Raw genomic sequence first — 17,038 nt, 5'->3', positions numbered from 1 at the left:
ATTACCCACAGAATTTTAAGACATGAATAAATAAAAATCCAGAATGACAAATTTCTATAGAAAATGCTATTAGAATCGGTGTATTTTTTTTGGGGGGGGGGCATATGTAAACTTTTTAAAAATGGCAGAGGAAAGAACCAGTCGGTGCCATTTATATTTTTACCCATTCAATCCAAAATAAATTGATTATTTCAAATTCAACAATTCAATAAGTAGGAGAAGAATAATTGCGACTTTTTTCTAATTAGCCATCTTATACAGATTACATTGTTTACAGTAAAATTAGAAGCATTTTAAACATAAACACATTAGTAATAGCATGAAGACATTTTCAGTTCATAACATCATTAACATATTTGAAACAATTAGTACGTTATTTAATGTGCTAACATATTTCTTCACTATCCATCAGCAAATAACATTGTCTTCTGTAGTGAACATCCAAAACATTAAACCTTTCATAAAATATTAATGTTTAAAGAGAAGGAATATATTGATTTCTATAAAGATGAAATCATTACTGCGTGATTTCATATAATGTAGTAATAATGAATATCAAGATATTCAATTCCATTTTCTTATTAGCTATCCACTTCTTATTAAAATAGAACTTTTTATTCAAGATTATATCATATTTATTCTAGTGTCTTAAATGTCCCTGGGTCCATTAGGAAACTCTCTTTTTTAATTTGCTCAGAAGAAACATCATCCCGTGTCCTTGAAGTAAAACTCACACTGCTGTTACATCCTGATAACTATGGTTTTGGCTTGTACTGGGGCAATGATATGTAAATGATGTGTTGTTTCAAAGTGTCTGCAAAGCATTTTGGATGAAGATAAGCTTGAAGTCAAAGGTTAAATATGAAATTGAACTGAATGATCTCAGTGGAAACTGAAGTGCTGACAACAGCAGCACAACCCAATCCTTGGGTTGACCTCAACATCCTAGGCAGCCTGCAGGCCTATAATGATCTAAGCAAATTAAAAAGAGATAAAATTGTGCTAATGTTTTAGCAATAAGCTCTTAAGCAAAATCATATGAAGTAGTGCATCTTATAAAAGAATCCTGAGATATATAGTACCTTTATATGTGGGTTAAATTCACTGATACTCCCTGCATTTGCCTGCAAATTAGGTAAACAATGTTTTATATCATTGCCAGATAAAACAATAATTGTGTATGTGTTAGTGTATATTGTTTGTGGGGATCTCTCTATGTATTTTACACAAATATATATAATATACTCATATATAATTTCTTAGATAATAAGATAAATTATCTACAGAGTAAAAAGTTATGATAAAATAATGTGTAATTCTCTATATACGTACATATTAACAAGGGTAAACGGTATTTCCTGAAACCTGAATAATCAGAGCAGAATTTTTAAAACTAGGTTTTTGATGATTAAAGATATGCAGTCCTGGCTGCCAAGCAATTTAAATTCCTTTGCATGAAGGCAATTGACAAGCAAATAGTTACAAGGCGGACTTACACGCATTGATCTTAGGACATCATAGACCACTTTATGCAGGTAATTCATATGTAGAAAATAGTCTGGAAGCTGAATTACATCTTAGTTCCTGGTTCCTTTACCTCCAGATAAGGTAACATGAAGGAGGCACAGTGTAATATTACATGAATTATTTCCAAAATGACATATGGAGACATGAACCCCTTGAAACAAAGGGATTAACGTATAAATGGAAAGAGTTACTTTACCACACTTTAAGTATTTATGGTGGAATTCTTCCCACAATTTATCGAAACCTATGCATATGCAGTGGTATTTTTCTGAGAGTAGAAGAAAACTACACTCTCAGCTGAGAAAATAAAATATGTTAAGAATGGAATAGGTTAAAAAGAAAATAAAAGAAAAGAAAAGAAAACAGAACAGAAAATGTAAGTGAAAAGGGTGTGAGATCTTTGGGTCCAAAGAAATGGACGAAATAGAGGGAAGACTGGATTCACTGTAACAGTACTGAGATTTTGCTGAGAGTGAGTGCGAATACAATTGAATCCTCTGCATTTCCCAACTGAGTTATGATTTGGGAGAGGAATTAATTACTTCTACCTATAGTTTAGATGGATTAATACATTTTTCATCTGTAACATTTCCAAAAAACACTTGAAATTAATTGTTTCCTGGTCATTAGCTGTTTTTCGCTGATTCTTTACAGTTTACACAGTTCAAGTAAAATATGTGGATTCTCTGTACTGTTTTTGAAGCTTGTGTTTTTAGTATGTCTCTCATACTGAAATTCCTCTCTAACTGGAATATAACAATTTTTCTGGTATTCTCCGAGGCTATTGTTTCTACTCTTTATCAATCAAGTCCTTAATGCAAAACCTTACAAATGGTCAATAGGTGTATGAAAAAATGCTCAGTATCTCTAACCGGCAAGTAAATGCAAATTAAATCTACAAGGAGATAACCCCTCAAATCTGTTAGGATCACTATTATTAAAAATAGAAAGTGACAAATGTTGAGGAAAATATGGTGAAAGGGGAACCCTTGCACACTGTTGGTGGGAAGATGAGTTGGTACACCCATTATGAAAAACAGTATGGGTACTCCTCAAAAATTCAAAATCGAACTCTCATATGATCCAGCAATCTCATTTCTGGGTGTATATCCATAAAAAAATTAAATCAGCATGTCAAAGAAGTTATCTACACTCCTATGTTCACTGTAGCATTATTCACAGTAGTCAAGATATGTAATCAACCAAAATGACCAACAACAAATGAATGAATAAGGAAAATATGGGCCAGGCGCCGTGACTCAAGCCTATAATTCCAGCACTTTGGGAGGCCAAGGCAGGTCGATCACCTGAGGTCAGGAGTTCGAGACCAGCCTGGCCAACATGGCAAAATCCCATCTCTACTAAAATAAAAAATGTAGCCGGGTGTGGTGGCATGTGCCTATAGTCCCAGCTACTTGGGAGGCTGAGGCAGGAGAATCGCTTGAACCCGGGAGACGAATGTTTGCAGTGAGCTGAGATTGCACCACTGCACTCCAGCCTGGGTGACAGAGCTAGACTCTATTTCTAAATAAATAAATAAATAGAAAGAAAATGTATTATACATGCACAATGAAATGCTCTTCAGTCTTACAAAAGAAAAAAGAAGGGAATCCTGCCATTTTCAATAACATAGATGGATCTGGGGACATTACACTAAATGAAATAAGCCAGGAACAGAAATAGAAATACTGCATGGTCTCACTTATATGTGGAATCTAAAAAGTCAGACTCACAAAAGTGGAGTAGAATGGTGGTTACCCGGGGCTATAGGTGGGAAACTGGGGAGATGTTGGTCAAAGAACATAATATTGCAGTTACACCAAAGAATAAGTTCGACGGATCTATTGTACAACAGGGTGACTATAGTAAATAACAGTGTATTATAATCTTGAAAATTGCTAAGAGAGATCTTAAGTGTTGACACCACTAAAAATGTTAAGTATGTAATATAGTGTGTACGTTAGTTGAATTTAGTCATTTTACAAGGCATACATGTCTCAAAACATCATGCTTTACATAATAAATATATATAATTTTTTTCAATTAAAAATGATCATTTAAAAATCAATCAATCAAACAAATGAGACCCCAATAAAGGACCTAGAACTTTTTCTCTGGATAATTTGTAACCGTCTATGCTTCTCCGGTCTCTCTCCTTCTCTCACATCCCACACATCTCACATTACTAAGGTTTGTGTATTTATTTCCACTGGAGCATATCTATGATCATCATGGTGATTTGAACAACAGAAAAAAGGTATAATAACTTATTTGATAGATATATCTGTCATATTATATCATATTCATGTATAATTATATAAATGCCATGAAGGGAATATTATTCCTAAAGTGTTAACTAACACTTCTTTTGATTTCTGAATATTATTTTAATTTTATTTGTAAAATTTATTTACTCTTTTGTTCTCCAAAATTTAAACCTTTCTTAGGGCATTATATGAAAAACTAGCATTGCTGCTGATATAGTCTTTTTCATAAATTGTTAACCATTTAGCATTTCTATCTGTAACTAGGAGAAGGTAATTAAAAGTTGAACAGGCTTCTGCTAACAGCAACTTTCTAACTTCCTTCCCTTAGATGTGACATACCAATATGCATTAATATACTTGTAAATGATAAAAATAGTTTTAGAGAAACCATCCCAAATTGGAAGGGAGATAACTGTGTGTCAAAATGGAAATACATATTATTTAGCATTTCACATACGTAAAGAAAATACAGTTCCAGTTTTCATTAATTTAAATTATTCTTTGATAGTTTATGAAAATGAAGATTAGTATCTGGACAAGCCTAGAGACACAACACTGAATGTTTCTAAAAAAACACATGTATTCTAGTTGAGAAATAAGAGGACAAACGTAATGATTCTGTATGGCATAACATAATATTCTATTAGAGGCACTAACTGCCATATCAGATTTAAAGGGAAATGTGAGATCATTTCAAAGCTGTAGGTTGTGAAATTTGTGATGGATTTGGAACGGTGGATAACGTATTAATAGAAAACAAAATATGAAGTGGACATGGGCAGAGGAAATAATAAAAATAGCAAATAAATAGCAAAAGTGCATCTGAGATTAGAAAGCAAGAGCATGTTTAGGAATGAATTTGATGTTTGCATTCTAGGAAGAAGAGTGGTTTGACTTTGGATAGTGGGAGGGTGTAACAATTTAAATTCATTTTGAATGCAAGTAAAATGTCTTTCATTATAATGGAGATAAATATACAGTCATGCATCATTTTATTACTGGTTAAGCAATTTTGTCTTTGTGTGAACAACATAGAGTGTGCTTACAAAACTTAGATGATACAACCTATTACAGACTTAAGCAAGATCAGAAAACCTATTGCTCCTAAGCTACAATCCTGTACAGCATATTACTGTACTGAATACTGTAGATAATTGTAACACAATAATATCTGTGTATATAAACATATAAAAATACAGTAAAATATGTTATAAAGGATTAAAAATAGTAGACCTGTATATACACCTATATAATAAAAGTCTACTTTAATCTTAGGGGACCACAATTTATATGCAGTCTGATGTTCACTGAACTATTGTTTTGCAGTATGTGACAGTAATACAAACAGAGGTGTAATTTTTGAAAATATAATGAACCAATATTCACAAACTGAGTGCTACTAGATATGGGAAAAATAATGAAAACTACAAGAATGCAGGGAAGAGACAATCACTTTAAGGAATATGATTAGTAGGGTATAGATATAAGCTTATATTAAGGGAAAAAAGAAGAAGATTCAATTATAGTTCAGATAATGCTATCAAAAGGGAATGACATAGAAACATTTGAAACTCCTTGACTGGGAAAATAGTAACATTATCTCCTAAGTAGAATTGTACCTCTTATTCTAGAATAGTGAATAAAGTACTAAAACTAAAAATAATAAATTTTAAGTAGCTTCACCTTCTAAAGATACAAGAGAATAAAGTATAAGACTCATCCCTGCAGGACTTACTAAGAGCAGTAACAATCACTATCACAAAATACAGGTTGAGCATCCCAAATCCAAAAATTCAAAGTGCTCCAAATCTAAATCTTTTGTTTGTTTGTTTTGAGACGGAGTCTTGCTGTGTCGCCCAGGCTGGAGTGCAGTTGTGCGATCTCTGCTCACTGCAAGCTCCGCCTCCTAGGTTCACTCCATTCTCCTGCCTCAGCCTCCCAAGTAGCTGGGACTGCAGGCGCCGGCCACCTCGCCCGGCTAGTTTTGTCTTGTATTTTTAGTAAAGATGGGGTTTCACCGTGTTAGCTAGGATGGTCTTGATCACCTGACCTCGTGATATGACTGCCTCGGCCTCCCAAAGTGCTGGGATTACAGGTGCGAGCCACCAAGCCCGGCCAAATCTAAACCTTTTTGAACACAGATATGACAATCAAAGAAATGCTTACTGGAGAATTTTGGATTTTGGAAATTTGAATTAAGGATAATCACTAAGTATAATGAAAGTATTTCAAAACAAAAAAAATCTGAAATTTAAATCACTGCTGACTTTAAGCATTTCAGACATAGGATATAGCATATTATAGCATATTTCTCATTTATCTCATTTTCATATATATAAATATAATATATATAATATACACATCTATATCTATCCATATTTCTCATTTATCTCATTTTCATGTATATAAATATAATATATAATATATACATCTATATCTATCTATATATACTCATATCAATGTCTATATGTTTATATACTGCAAATATATAGATATATATGACACATCATATCTACATAATATGTACCATATGTAACATATATATCTACATTTATATTAATATCAAAAATGATATATAGATATAAGTTTATATATAGATAAATACAGAAATAGATTAATATTAATAAATGTACATAATGTGTATTAAAGAGAAAGAAAAAAGTCAGAAATAAAACGGAGAGAATTGTTAGTATGCCAAGAAAATAATGTGTTCTTTCCCCTGTCTTTCCTACCATGTGGTGCCTTTGGCCATCCATAAAAGTCAAGAGAACTGGTTTTCATGGTAATCACACCTAGGATGAATGCTGAATGTCAGCATAACCAGTTTATTTCTTTTTGATACAATTTTTCGTAAAAGGGAATGGGGTAGGGAAGCATTACAGCATTGCAACCGAGAGTTGAAGCAGGGGAGAAACATGCACTGTCAGTATTTGGGGCAAGGCTGTGAGTCCTCCATGAGCCTTGAGTATACTTGGGTTTGTGCCACTTTGCTACAAAGGTTGATTGCTAGAGAGAGGTTTTCAGCAACACGAAACAGGAGGGCTGGACAACCTACCAGGGCAGCTGAGAGGCAGTTTGGAAAAGCTGTCCCAGAAGGCATCTCTCCAATCAGGGAACCAGAAAGTATGGGAGTTTCTTTAGCATTCCTGTAGAACCCACTTACAGGAAAGATGTAAGTCACCCAAAGTAGAAAGGAGGCATCTACACATTTAGCCTGTAGTTCATCCTGGTTGCCAAAACTCAAGTGGAGAAGGGGAAACCACAAGATAATGGCAAATTGTTAGAAAAAGATTCACACACACACACACACACACACACACACCTGTATTTGTTGAGATTCTCCAGAGGGACAGAACCAATAGAAAATATGTATATACAAAAGAAGGTTTACTAGGGAGAATTGTCTCACATGATTACAAGGCAAAGTCTCACAACAGGCTGGCTGTGAGCTGAGGAAAGAGAGAAGCCAGTAGTAGTATCTCGGACCAAGTTTGAAAGCCTGAAAACCAGGGAAACTGACATTGCAACCTTCAGTCTGCGATGGAAGACCAGGGAGCCCTGGGGAAGCCAGTTGTGCAAGTCCCAGAGTCCAAAGGCCGAAGAACCTGGAGTCTGATGTCCAAAGTCAGGAGAAGCAGAAGCAAACATCAGGCACAGAGGGAAGAAAGAGACAGAAGACTTAGTAAAGCAAAGTGATCACACCTCTCTCCACCTGCTTGTTCTAGCAGGGCTGGCAGATGATTGGATGCTGTCCACCCACAGTGAAGTTGAGTCTTCCTCTCCCAGTCCACCAATTTGAATGTCAGTCTCCTCTGGCAACATCCTCATAACACACCCAGACACAATGCATTACAAGCCCTCTGGATCTCTACAATCCAATCAAGTCAACACCTAATACTGTTCATCACAAAACCCATGTGTCAAGCACATACACACACACCAGCACAAACAAACTAGGGACACTATCTAAAGTTCAACTGAGAGGGGGAAAACTGAGCATAAGTAAGTGCTTCTTTTAGGTAACAAATGGAATTAGAATTTACAGGTTATCATTATGTCTCAACATTTTAAAATCTGTGCAAATTGTGAAGTACTGATTTATGGAGGTTGTGATGAAGGGAGACGAAACAAGACCACGTCTTCATCTTTTCCAAATACAGACAAAACCAGCTCACCGTGTAAACCACAATACTCAAGCAATCCCCTCTCCACTAATGAGACTGCTACTCTTTTACCCATTACAGCTTTAGTTTATCTTTATTTCACAATGGTAATGTTCTTAGAAACCCCATCATTGCTCTTTGTAAACTTACTAGTTAACTGGTTGGGTCTCCATAGAGAGTGAGAAAAAGTCTAGGTTATATGTTTTATTTCTACATCTGTCTTTGGGGTACAATTCAGTGAGAGAGCCACTGTTTTCACAATCTGGCTCCAACCACTCATGTCACCCCATCTCCATGTCTCCCCAGCCTCCTAGTGAACTCTAAATACCTCACTCATAACAATTACACTTCACAAAGTTAGTCAGTCAAATAATGTTTGGGATAAAGAAGTGGGTAGTGTGGTAGGAGAAAAACAAGAAGCCCAAATATTTCATATGACAGACTGAAAAACATCAGTCTCTCACTTGAAAATAGAGTCATTTTTTTTCTGAGAATTGTTTATTTTTCAATTGCTTGGAATGTATGAAGAAATAGTCCAATAATCTACTCAATGATAGAGTAAATATTAAAGTAAGTATCTATATACAATTACAAAACAAAAAAAGCAAAACCAAAATGTGATTAGACTAGTCACATTATACCTGTACACCACAATCAAATAAAATAGGTTAGTTTTAAATCAAATACACACAGTACAAGCAACTCAGTTTTTCTAATGTTATTAACATTGGATTTTAGCACCATAGTTTGTTCTAATATTACAAAGCTGCATGGTTTGATTAGTAATTTATAAAGCAAAATATGTTAGTTTTTTTTAACCTCTTGAACTTATAGTTACAGAAACATAACTCATTTCTAATTTCAATTCAATATTACAATGTATCCTTTGCCAAAGATTTCCCATTTGTCTCTCAGCAGTGTAACATGTTCATTTTAATTTAGAAGTTAATGAGGGCCTATTTTTCTACTTCTCTTTCTTTTATAAAGCAAAAAATATCCTCTAAATATCCTAGGCAACATAGCAAGACCTCATCTCTACAAAAAAAAAAAAAATAAGTAAAAATTAGTAAGGCATGGACACATACTGCTAGTCCCAGTATGTGGAGGCTGAGGTGGAAGAATTGCTTGAGCCGGGGAGGTCAAGGCTGCAGTGAACGGTGACCAGCACTGCACTCCAGTTTGGGTGATAGAGTGATATGCTGTCTCTCAAAAAAAAAAAAAAAAAAACTTTTGAAAATATGAGTTTAAAATGTCAGTATTTTGACATGTATGAAGTATAAATAGTGGCAATATGTTGGAACATTTCAAATAAACTCAGTAATATCATGTTCATATTTTAATACATGCATTCTAAATATAATCTTGTCATATAATTGTTTGCATCTATATAAATAGCATAATAAATCATGTTAAGAAACTGGAATCAAATGAAAACAAAATAAAACCTTCAATTTTTAATTAATTAGCAATAATCAAACAGAATAATAGACTCTTTAAAAGTATAATCCTATCTGTATCAAATAAAAAATACCACCTCCAAATAATTAAAGATTTTTAAGAACATTAATTATAATGTATTGAAATATTTCAGTAGTTTAAGTTGACCAGATTTATTGCACAGTTTCCGCAAAGGTTTAAAAATTTCCCAAGAATTAAATGCCAAAATATAAAGCCATAAAATTGGCAACATTAGTTTTATGTCATACTTATTCCAGAAGAAAATGGTCTGGTCTTAGGGATAGTTGTTTGCAATTTAGGTCCTTTATAATGATGTAAAAAAAAAAAAAAAAAAGATCTGTCTTTATTTATTTTCAAAACCTGACTTTATATAGATTCTAGTTTCTGACCGAAATCATTTCCTTGATATAATAAACTTTTACATGAAATAATACTTTCATTTTCTTTCATTCAGTCAATTAAAATAATTTTCCTGTGAGCTAGTAGAGTGCAACATGTGTAAAACTCTTACAGTTAAATGGGATCAAATTAGTATAGATTTCCTAGACCATAAAATCTGTACAAATCAGAAACAATGGATTTAACTCCCAAATTGTTCATTTAAAGATCTAATTATTTGTGTTTGACATTAAAATAAATCTTAAATGAACATAATAAAGCACTTTTTTAAAGGAACAGTGTTACACTTGTTATAGTACTTAATGTAGTAATCTTCTATTGGTGTTTGGATTATTCTTTAACTCACCACATATTGATATTTAAATCATGTGCTTAATTGGTCCTATTTAGCTTTGTTTCATCTTATTAGTTACAAGGTGATATTTATCAAATGACCTAAACCATTATTCAAATTTATTTTAAAAAATCAATTGAGACGTTATAATTTTACTATTGTGAAGCATATTGAAAGAGACATTTTCTATGTGATCTATTTGGGAATTATTTTGTTGGAAAAATTATCATGTAAGTTCCAGATAAAAAGACATTTTATTCTTCAAATTGTGAGAGTAATAACAGACAGCAATATTCTAAATTACTCTTCTATACACATTTCCTAGTTGACAATTCTACAGCCATTAAATTAACTAATCATCTTCCTGGGGTGGGAATTTCATGCTTCAAATATGGGTTGATTGAAGATTAGTGTTCCTGGTGGCTGGTCACCTACTTCATCATTAGATTTGAAGAGCTGTGGCTCCTAGGATAAATAAACACTGCAAAGCACTCTGGATATTTTAAATGCATGGTTTCTTTTCCTGTGCTCCCTGTGTTTGAGATTGCTCAGGATGCTGATGTGCTTGTTTTTTTTTTTCCCCTCCTTTGCATCATCCTCATATACTTTACTTAGTACAGCTGGAAAAAATATAATCAAAACTATTTTGACTAAATTTTAATTTAAAATTAGACTTTAGAATAGAGGCATTTACTTTTATTTTCAAAGGTAAATATATCTTAAAATTGTGTTTACAAGTTAGATAATCAAATATATTGCACTTTCAGGTATAAAGAAATTACTTTTCTTGAAATTAACTTGAGAAATCTTCTACTTCCCCTCTTTTCTTATTAACTATTACAAAACAAAAGCAAAACTTACATAATCTTAAAAAGTCATGCACTAAAGCCTTTAGGAAAGAATGTACCAAGCGTAACTATTTTTTTCTATTATCATCTTTTATATAATTATGTAACTTCATATTTTTGTTAAGAAATCAGATGACAATTGAACACATTTGGTGTGTATGACTTGCCATTTTAATGTATGTATACATTGTGGAGTGATTACCATAATCTAATAAACATATCCATCGGCCGGGCGCGGTGGCTCAAGCCTGTAATCCCAGCACTTTGGGAAGCCAAGACCGGCGGATCATGAGGTCAGGAGATGGAGACCATCCTGGCTAACACGGAGAAACCCAGTCTCTACTAAAAAATACAAAAAACTAGCCGGGCGCGGTGGCGGGCGCCTGTAGTCCCAGCTACTCAGGAGGCTGAGGCAGGAGAATGGCGTAAACCTGGGAGGCGGAGTTTGCAGTGAACTGAGATCCGGCCACTGCACTCCAGCCCGGGCGACAGAGCTAGACTCTGTCTCAAAAAAAAAAAAAAAAAAAAAAAAAAAACCATAAAACAAAACAAAAAAAACCATACCCATCACCTCACATAATTACTTTTTTTTGTATGTGCAATGAGAACACTTAAGATCTGCTCTTAGCAAATTACAAATATGCAATGTTATTATTAACTATAATCACCAGGCTGACATTTGGTCTCTCATAGTTATTTATATTGTAGCTGAAGATTTGTACCCTTTGTCCAATGTTTCCGCTTTCCCCCAAGCCCTCTATTCCCTGGTAAATGCCATTCTATTCTTCATTATTATGAGTTCAACTTCCTTTTTAGGATTCCATAAATAAGTGAGATTATGCACACTGTTTATCTTTCTGTGTCTGGCTCATTTCACTTGGCATAAGCCCCTCAAGTTTCAGCCATGTTCTTGCAAATGGTGGGTTTTCTTCTTTTTTATGGCTCAATAATGTTTCATGGTGGAAGTATACCAATGTTGTCTTTGTCAACTCATCTGTTGATAGATATTTACATCATTTCTATAGCTTGGCTATTTGAATAACTCTCCCACAGGAATTCACATGTCTCTACAAGATGGTGTTTTTATTTCCTTTGCATACACAGCTAGAAGCAAGACTGTGGTATCACACAGAAAATCTATTTTAACCTTTTGAGGAATACTCATACTGTTTTCCATAATGGCGGTACCAATCTACAGTCTGCTTGTAAAAGACTTCCCTTTTCTTTCCATTCTCAGCAACATTTATCTTTTAGGTTTTGAATAGCCATTCTAACAGGTGCAAGGTAGTATTTCATTGTGGTTTTAGTTTGCATTTCCCTGATGATTAGTGAAGTTGAGCATCATTTCATATACCTGATGGACATTTGTATGTTTTTGGGACAATGTCTATTAAGATTTTTTGCCCTTGTTTAATTTTAGATTTTAAGTTACTTACTGGACATATGGCTTACAAATATTTTTCCCATTTCATAGGTTGTCTATTCATTTTGTTGATTGTTGCCTCTTATATGCAAAATATTTTTTAGTTTGATGTAGTCCACTTGTTTCATTTTTGCTTTTATTGCTTGTGTTTTTGAGGTCAAATCTAAAACATTATTGCTGAGGCCAGTGTCAAGGAGATTATCCCCTACATTTTCATCTAGCAGTATTATGTTTTCAGGTTTTATATTTAAATCTTTAATCCATTTTAAATTAGTTTTCATGTATAGTGTAAGAGAAGGGTTCAATTTTTTTTTTTTTTTTTTGCATGTGGATATCCAGTTTTACCAACCTATTTATTGAAGAGTCTATCATTTCCCCACTGTGTATTCCTGGTTTATTTGTTAAAAATTAATTATTAACCATATGTGTGTGGGTTTATTTCTGGGTTCTCCACTCTGTCCCATTTTTCTATGTGAACTGTATAGTTATACATACTAGCATTAAAAAAGAAAAAACATCTCAAGTATATAACCTAACATTACATCTCAAGAAACTAGAGAAAGATGAATAAACAAAGCCCAATGTTAGTAGAAGAAAAAATATAACAAAGATCAGCAGAAATAAAAAAATGTAGAGTTTAGAAAAACCAAAGACATAGAGACTAGATAGTAAATGGAATAGAGACTAGAAAAAACAACGGACAAAAATCAAATCAATAAAGAAATGGTTACTTAAAAATATCAAAAAATTGACAAAAGTTTAGCTAGACTAATAAAAAAAGAGGAGTCTCTAATGAATTAAAAAAATAAAGAGGAAACACTATGCCTGACACCACATGTATTAGTCCACTTTTATGCTGCTGATAAAGACATGTCTGAGACTGTGAAGGAAAAGTGGTCTAATGGACTTACAGTTGCACATGGCTATGAGGCCTCACAATCATGGTGAAAGGCAAGGTGGAGCAAGTCAGATCTAACACGGATGGCTGCAGGCAAAAAGAGAGAGATAACTTGTTCAGGGAGACTTCTCCTTATAAAACCATCAGCTCTTGTGAGACTATCTTGAGAACAGCATGGGAAAGACTTGCCTCCATGATTGAATTACCTCCCTCTGGGTCCCTCACACAATACATGGGGATTAAAGATGTGATTTGGGTGGGGACACAGCCAAACCGTATCACTGCATCACAGAAATGCAGAAAATAAGAGAGTACTGTAAACAATTATAAGTCATCAAATTGGTAACTTAAAATAATTGAATAAGTTCCTAGAAACATACAACCTGAATAATGAAGAAAATCTGAACAGACCAACAACAAGTAGGGAGAGTGAATCAGTAATAAAAAATCCTACATCAAAACAAAGTCTAGGACCTAATAATTTCATGGTTAAATTCTATCAAACCTTTAAAGAAGAAAGAATGCAAATCCTTCTCAAACTCATCAAAAGAATTTAAGAAAAGTTTTCCATACTCATTTTATGAGGTCTGCATTCCCCTGATACCAAAGCCTAAGACATCTGAAGAAATAAAATTAGAGACCAATTTCCCTGATAAACATAGGTGTAAAAATTCTCAACAAAATACTAGCAATCTGAATTTACCAGCATATTAAAAGGGTCATATCATGATTAAGTGGCATTTAATGCTGGAATGCAAAAATGGTTCAACCTATGCAAATCTATAAATGTAATCCACCACATTGACAGAACCATATGGTCATCTAAACAGACGCAGAAAAGGCATTTGACAAAACTGAAAACACTTTTAGGATAAAAAAAAAAACCCTCAACCATAAATCATATAATGAATGTACCTCATCAAAATAAAAGCTACATATGACAAACTCTCAGGACTGTTCACAATAGTCAAGATATAAAAACAACCTAAATACCTTACCATATACAAAAAGATAAGAAGTGTAGTATATACATACATATGACAGAATATTATTCACCTTTTAGAAGAAGGAGATTTTGCAATATGGAACAACATGGATGAACCTCGAGGACCTTATGAAATAATGTGAAATAAGCCAATCACAGAAGGACAAATGCTACACAATTCCACTTATATAAATAAGTATCCAAAATAGTCAAATTCATAGAATCGGAGAGCAGGATGTTGGTTGCCAGGGGCTGGGTGGATGAGGAAATGGGGAGCTACTAATCAAAGAGCATAAACTTTCAATTAAATAAGATGAGTGAGTTCTAGAGAGCTGCCCTACCACACTGTATCTGTAGTCAACAGTATAGTATTGTAGACTTTAAAAATTGTTAAGAGGGTAGACCTCATGGTAAGTGTTCTTGACACAACAAAATAAAATTAAAATAAAAGAAATGGTATCATGTTACCATTATTTGAATATGGAGTCAGATATAAGAAAAAAAAACTCACCATTTTTTTCATTTTTTTTGAAAAATCTATTGGTATCATTAGATACCAAAAATGATGTCTAATACCATTTTTCATATTAGATTTTAATATAAAATCATTTAAAAATCATAAAAAATGATTATCATTTTTTTGAAAAATCTGTTGGCGTCATTCACCTGTGTTTCTAAAGACACATAGGCATTATTTTATTGGAATCCTCTAAGGTATTTTATTTTCATTTTAATTACCTGTATAGACTTTCATTAATATGCTCATTTTTTCCAAGACTTCAATATATATTTCATTAATCATTTTCAAAGTACTATTTACTTACTTCTAAATTACCAGCTGATTTAAGATAACATTAGATGCTACCATATTACTACATATCTTGAACTTAAGTTTTTCCAAAATTAGATACTTGAAAATGTCAGCATCCCAGCAAGAAACAGGTGTCACATTGGAAAAAAGGGATAGTTGAAGACAGTTTAATAAAAGCATTCTACACTAGATATGAGAAGGTATATAAAATAGAATTAAGACTAATAGAAAGGAAAATTTTATTACCCCTAAGACTGAGGGGTAAATGTAGAATGAAGTTGTCCACATTATGCTAGGGCAGAAGCTACAGCAGACAATAAAATGTAGTCACTATGGCATAAGATTTACCAAGCAGCCGCTAGCAAACCATGGCCTACCAAGGAGAGCAACCAGGGTAGCATGTACCTTAATTTTCTCTACTCCTATCTCGCATTGGCTTAGAAAAGCCACATCCAGAGGTTAAGGCACCTCAGTTGAAGTAGTGCATAGAAGTCACCCTCAATATCAAGGAGGTTTGAAAGTGCATCAATAGTGAAAATAAAGTACAAACAAACTAATAAATAATAGCTGTATGAATCACTCAGAATAAAAGGTATAGTATAATCTGTTTGAACACACATTAAGTAAATAGATCATGATTGTTTGAAAAGGATGTTTGTGAAAAAAATTAGTAAATTATAACCCTACTGTAAGTATACATTACAGTATACATTAAACATAGAGGTTGTAAAAATATGATACAAGGTACATTAAAATCTAAGTTTGTGTTTAAAATATTCTAATAGAAAATCGAAAATGTTTAAAATTTAACTGTATATTATTTATAATATTTTATTAGTTTGTTTTACACTTAAACTACAATTAATTATCAACTGCAAATTAATTTAGCATATTAGGAGCTAAGAAATGTGAGCTCTTAAACAAAATTTTTAGGTTTTCCTTCCCTTAATTTCTAGAACTATGCGATGGATAAATACAAAACAGAATATTCTGAATAAATTTAACTAAATAGGCTCGTATTAAAAATAAAAAGTTGTATTACAATATTTAAACTATGATTAACATGGGAAAAGCCAAAACATCGTATAAGTTTAGTTGTTACAAACTATTTTAATTATAAACTAAATACAAATAGTTCAGATTTCCAGCACTTAAAATTAAGGAAAAATAACTAAAAATAATTACACCTCAGTGAGGTGGGACAGGGACAAGATGGCCGACTAGAAGCAGCAGGAATCAGAAGCTCCCACATAGGTATATGTGTTCATGTAATACATGAGAATCCTGCACCCGCAACTGAGGGATCCAGGTTCTCTCATCAGAACTGACTAGGCAACTGGTGTGACCCACGGCAGGAAGGAAGAGCAGTGTGATGTGGGAGCCCACCTGAGAGTCACATGGGGTAGGGGGCGCCCACCCCCAGTCAAGAGAGGCGGTGAGTGTGCTACCCAGCTGGGGAAGCGGTGCTTTTTTCACAGAACTGTACAACTCACAGATCGAAAGATCCCGCTTTTGAACTCATGCCCCCGGGGGCCTAAGGTCCCAACTCTGGAGCCATGCAGATTCTCAACAGACTCTCAGCTATAATCTGCTTAAGACTTCCAAGTTCCTGCGGAGGAGGAACAACCAGCACGGCAGCTGCAGCTGCCTGCTGTCTAAGCCATTTGAGCTCCTTGGGGGAGGGGCAGCAGACAGCACTGGGACTGATAGCTGCCTAACAGGCTAAACTCCCTGGGCAGGGGAAGGGTGGCAGTCCCCTCTATAGCTCCAGGCTGTGCTTCTGCCCTGCTGGAGCCAGGGAGGCTGGACAGCTTGGTCCCAAGAGGTGCCCCCCAACAGCCCAACACACCAGCTGTGGCAGACTACAGACTGAGCACTTCTTCAGGCCTGACCCTGATCCATCCATCCCTCCTCACTAGGCAGGA

Source organism: Theropithecus gelada, chromosome 6 (assembly GCF_003255815.1).
Source record: "Theropithecus gelada isolate Dixy chromosome 6, Tgel_1.0, whole genome shotgun sequence".
NCBI lineage: Eukaryota > Metazoa > Chordata > Mammalia > Primates > Cercopithecidae > Theropithecus > Theropithecus gelada.
Note: the sequence above shows the minus strand (reverse complement) of the source record.